The following is a 6,000-nucleotide window of genomic DNA, read 5'->3' as shown; positions in this document are numbered from 1 at the left end:
TGGTGCATTCTTTATGGGTTCCAGATTAGTATCTTGGTTCAGCAAGAAACAGAGTTCGATTGCCTTGTCTACAGCTGAAGCGGAATATGTTGCTGCTGCATCTTGCTGCACTCAACTCCTTTGGATGATGCAGACCTTGCAAGATTTTCAAATCACTTGTATTCCACCCATATCCATCTTATGTGATAATACAAGTGCAATCAGCATTTCAAAGAACCCAGTCATGCATTCAAAGACCAAGCACATACCAATCAAGTATCACTTTCTCCGGGAACAAGTGCTTGAACAAAAGGTCAAGTTGGAATATGTTCCTTCTAAGGAACAAGTTGCTGATATACTCACCAAACCATTGCCCAGGGAGACTTTTGAATACCTCAGGCAAAAGCTGGGGGTTGTTGATGCATCATCATATTGTTGAATCTCTTCTGATTGTTGGTTGTATGCAAGGCTCATCTAGGGTATATGCGTACATGTGCTGGGTTGCGGATTGGTCGAAGATCGAATGGCATAGGTTCAGGGGGAGCATATAATGCATTGTTGGCATTATGGAGGAAGTACAGAAGGAGATCATGGATGTTGGTCTGAATATTGATGCAATATGCCTCTATCTCTTTTATGGTGTTTAGTGGATTATGGTTCTTCTTGGCAGATCTGGTTTACAGTCAGGGGGAGCATAACCCTTTGCCCTTGATGTCAAAGGGGGAGAATGACGTTGAGGATCTTGAGGTTGCCATCAAGTCCAAAGGGGGAGATTGTTGGCATTATGATTCTGGTATGGCTCTATGTTACAGATGTTGTACTTGATGGCAACACCCTCAAGTGGCAAAACTCTGATCAGGCTCTCAAAATGATTAAAATTAAGAAGTACGCATGTGCTCAGTGAAAAGCATGCGTACCCGTAGATACACAATGCAGGAGCTGCGGCCATACACGCAGGTCACCCGTTCAGAAGGTGCAGACCCCCAGTTCACTTACTTCAAGGCAGAAAAGCGCACTCACGTGGGGTTTCTTATGTTTGGCCCTTGGTATTTAGCCCGCCATTCTTGATTCTATGGTTTTGGCCCATGGTATAGGATCTAATTTTGCCCCGGTTTGGATCCCTTGTATTGGTTATTGATGTTTTTGTCCCATGGTGTGAATAAGGGCCTGACTATAAATAGGAAAGGAGATCACTTGGCTAAGGTATCTTTTGCAAATTGAATATCTTAAGATCTGAAATATTGGGGTATCGGTTTAAAAGCTTGATCTATATAAAAGTGAAGTTGAAAGAGAATCTATGAAGTGTGATCTCTCGGGCGCATGATCAGATCTGGGCATCTGACTATCTGTGGCACACTGGGGGACTGCCAATTCGGCCCTAATCAGAGGTACGCAGGTGATTAACAGTGCAAGTGCGTGGGTACACACAGCAGAAGAAGGCGCAGTGCGTGGGTACGCAGAGCAGAAGAAGGCGCAGTGCGTGGGTATGCAGCGCGACAGAGGTTCAGGTGCGGAGGCACAGTGAAAGTACGCAGCGCTACAGAAGCCACAGGTGCATAGATACACAGCGCGATAGCATCTGAGAGTGCATGGCCACAGTAGTAGTACGCGGCGCAATAGAAGCAGTGGGTGCGTGGGCACAGTGAAGGTACACGGCGCGTTTAAAGGAACAGTGCGTGGATACGCAGTGCAGCTCAAGGCTCTCTGCGGAGATACGCAGAGGTGCAGAAGGTGAAGTGCGTAGCAACGCATGTCAGATAAAGAAAAATTGTGTATCTGTCTTAAGGCATTTATTTGACTGACTTTTCTCTGTTGATAAGGTGTTCTGGGTTTAGTTTACTGTTACTATTGATCTGGTTACTGCAGTTGACTGGGTGATTTACTTGTACTTGATGATCATTTGATGTTCATGGATCCAGTTTGAAAATTTATGAAAAGTGGTCCTTGAAAGAAAAGAAGTAGGGGGGTTGTAGCTCCCTTCCAGGAGAGCTGGAGAACGAGAGAGAGTTGTAGCTCTCTGTAGGTTGCAGCCTGCGTACTGGTAAAGGACTGCACCAGTACAAAACCATTGTAAAAGGAGTTTCTAATTTGAAAGAAGATAGAGACATATTGCAGCAGGTGGTTTTCACCCACATTGGGTTTCCACCTTATATCTGGTGTTCTTTGGTGTGACTATCTGTTTTTCTTGTTCATGCTCATTATTTTTATGGTACTGACATGCAAAAATAATTCGAAGTATAAATAAGGAAGATTTATTAAAAGAACTTGATAATACTGATTCACCCCCCCTCTCAGTATTATTTCCAACAATTGGTATCAGAGCAGGTCCTTCAGAGAAGCTTGATCGCTTGAAGGAAGATCATTCATCATGAGCAACTACGAGAGGGAAGCATCAATCAGGCCACCAATCTTTGATGGGACAAACTTCAATTATTGGAAGGTAAGAGTTACTGCCTATCTTCAATCTCTTGGTACAGAAGTTTGGGATATCATAGATACAGGCTACACTTTTCCTTCAGCTACTCCTATAGATTCGGCCGAGAAGAAGAAATATGAAACAAATGCTAAAGCAGTCAATACTCTGCTAGGATGCTTATCTCAAACAGAATTCGTAAAAGTTATGCAATATAAATCCGCAAAGGAAAGATGGGACAAGATTGTCTTGAGCTACGAAGGAGATGAACAGGTAAAGCGTGCTAAACTTCAAACCCTCAGGATTCAGTATGAGAATCTCAAAATGTATAATGATGAAAGTGTGGCTAACTATTTTCTTCAGGTAGACGAGATTATTAATTGCATGAAAAACTTGGGTGAAGAAATAAAAGAGGCTATTTTGGTTGAAAAAGTTTTAAGATCATTGTCCCCCAAGTTTGAATCTAAAGTGTCTGCAATAGAAGAAAAGGAAAATCTACGAATTCTTACTATGTCTCAGCTACACGGAATTCTAACTGCTTATGAAATGAGAAAGGGAGGTCCATCAGATAGGAGAGAAGCTGCTTTCAAGGCTTCAGGCAAAGGAGACTACTATGAAGCAAGTCACGTGCCAGAAGAAGAAGAAGAATCAAATTTTGTCAGAAATCTTCAACGGGGTACTGGAAGGTTTAGAGGTAAGTTACCTTTTAAATGTTTTGCTTGTGGAAGAGTAGGTCATTATGCTGCGAAATGTCCTCATAAGGATAAGATTGACAAAGGAAAGGAACCTGCTAGATGGAGCAAGAAACAGAATGCAAATAAGAAAAGCTACTACACTCATGAAGATAGTGATGGTCTATCAAATAGTGATGAAGATGAACGAGGTAATGACTATAAACTTTTAATGGCATTTGAAGATGATGATTACATGGATGCTATAGATGTGGATAGCTTTCATGAAGAAATTTCTAGACTCAAGATATGTATAGAAGAAAAGAATATGATCATTGATACTCTACAATTTCAGATTGATGAAAAAGAAAAATATCTTGAAAAGTTAGAAGGTGAAATTGTCGGTCTTAGAAAAGAGATTGAGAAAACAAAGGCTATTAATCTTAAGTTTGTTAAAGGATCTGAAACTCTGGATGAGATCATCAATGTACAGCATTTTCCACTAAACAAGACAGGTCTGGGGTATAATGGAGAAACTTCTCAAGCATCCACCTCAAAGAGTTATCTTGATGTAGCAAGAAGGAATGAGCAAAAGCACAATGGAGATCACCAGGTAAAGCAGGGACTAATTACAAACAAAGACTATCAGGTAAACCAGGGGCAATCCATCTTAAGGATGAACAAAAGCTACAACCAGCCACAGGTAAAATCCTCTCAATTTGCTTCAAGAGTGAATGACAATAGAAATTACAATCATTTGGCAGGAAGATTTGATAACCGCAGAAGTTTCTTCAATGGACAATGCTTCTCTTGCCATAACTTTGGTCACAAAGCAGCTCAATGTGTTGCATATAAAACGATCATGACTAGAGAAGCTCAAAAACAAAGAAGTATGATCGGGATTACAAAAAGGACCTATAACAACTTTTCAGTTCTTGAAAATGAAGTTGAATGTTCTATTTGCAATAACTTTGGTCATGAAGATTCTGAATGCAGGAGCAGGTTTCAGCAGACAAAGGAACAAGCCTCAAGCACCAAAACATGGAGAATAAAGGAACCACAAACAGAAAGATGTGGGATAGCATTTTATGCAGAGGGACAGGAAAATCTATGGTACATTGACAGTGGATGTTCGAAGCATATGACAGGTGATAAAGAAAAACTTGAATCATATTCTGCTTTAGAAAAGGGAAAGAAAGTTTCTTTTGGAAATGATACTCCTGCAGCTATAAAAGGAAAAGGCACTGCTCACTTAAAAGAAAAGGTCAAAGCTGGAAATGTTTTGTATGTTGATGGATTGAAGCATAATCTTTTGAGTGTCAGCCAGATGTGTGATCAAGGAACCGAGGTGATAGTTAGATCAAATGGATGTCTTGTTCGCGATCTTGATACAGGTAAAATGGTGATCAAAGGTAAAAGAACTCCAAATAATCTATACATATTTGAAGAAGGACAACAACAATGCTATCTAAGCAAGGATGATGAACACTGGTTATGGCACCGGAGGTTGGGGCATCTAAGCTTTTCACAAATAAGGAAAGCATGCAAATATCAGGCAGTTCGCGGTCTTCCAGATATCAAAATTCCAGACAACACCATATGCAAATCATGTCAGTTTGGAAAGCAAACCAGAACTAACTTTCCAGAGAAGGAAGGATCAGCTAGCATGCCTCTTGATCTTGTACATACATATGTATGTGGACCATTCAGGAAAAGGACACCTCGAGGAGAAGAATACTTGATATTATTCATTGACGATTTCTCCAGGTTTGTCTGGTTAGGACTTATGAAGCAAAAAGATGAAGCATTCGAAAAATTCAAATCCTTTAAAGCCTTGGTTGAAAATGAATCAGGATACAAAATTAAGTGCCTCAGATCTGACAGAGGTGGGGAGTTTACCTCAAATGAATTTTTTGATTTCTGTGAAGAACATGGGATAAGAAGAGAATTCTCTACAGCTAGAACTCCTCAACAAAATGGAGTAGTGGAAAGAATGAACAGAACAGTCCAACAAATGGCTCGTGCTATGCTTAATGAGTCTGGAACTCCCGCAACTTTCTGGGGTGAAGCTGCATATGCTGCGGTTGTTATTCTCAACAAAACAAATGTCCGGGTGAACAACACTCAAACTCCTCGTGAGCTCTGGTATGGTGAGACTCCTTTGGTAAAGCACTGCAAAATCTTTGGGAGCAAATGCTATATTAAGAATACTGATGAGCAACTTGGCAAACTTGAACCTAGAGCAGATGAAGGCATTCTTCTTGGTTATTCTCCACACAGCAAAGCATACAAGTGCTACAATGAAAGACTTGGAAGAATTGTTGACAGCATTGATGTAGTGGTTGATGAGAAGGGATACATTCCTAGGCAAGTAAATCATGAAGATATCGAAGAAGATGAAGACTACCCTCAAAGACAGGATGATGAAGAAAAAGAACCTCAAGAAGAACCAGAGGAGCAGATAAGGATAGAAGAGAAGACTCCATCCAGATATGTTCAGAAGAATCATCCAGAATCTCAGATTTTGGGGCAGAAAGAAGCAGGTGTACAAACAAGAAGAACAGTTGCAGAAGCTTCAAGCTATTTGGCATTACTCTCTTCCACTGAACCACAAAATGTGAAAGAGGCATGCAAAGATGAATGTTGGGTCAAAGCAATGGATGAAGAACTTGAGCAGATCGAAAAGAACAACACTTGGGAGCTGGTTCCTAGACCAAAGGATAAGAATGTTATAGGGACAAAATGGGTCTTCAAAAATAAATTGAATGAAAATGGAGAAGTAATTAGAAATAAGGCCAGACTTTTTTGTAAAGGGTATGCGCAGCAAGAAGGAATAGATTTTGAAGAAACCTTTGCTCCTGTTGCAAGACTTGAGGCCATCCGAATGTTCCTTGCTCTCTCAAGCTTTCAAAACTTCAAATTATTTCAAATGGACAT

This window comes from Pinus tabuliformis, chromosome 1_2 (assembly GCF_031772625.1).
Source record: "Pinus tabuliformis cultivar Carrire ecotype Pingquan chromosome 1_2, CPIR1, whole genome shotgun sequence".
Classification (NCBI taxonomy): Eukaryota; Viridiplantae; Streptophyta; class Pinopsida; order Pinales; family Pinaceae; genus Pinus; species Pinus tabuliformis.
Note: the sequence above shows the minus strand (reverse complement) of the source record.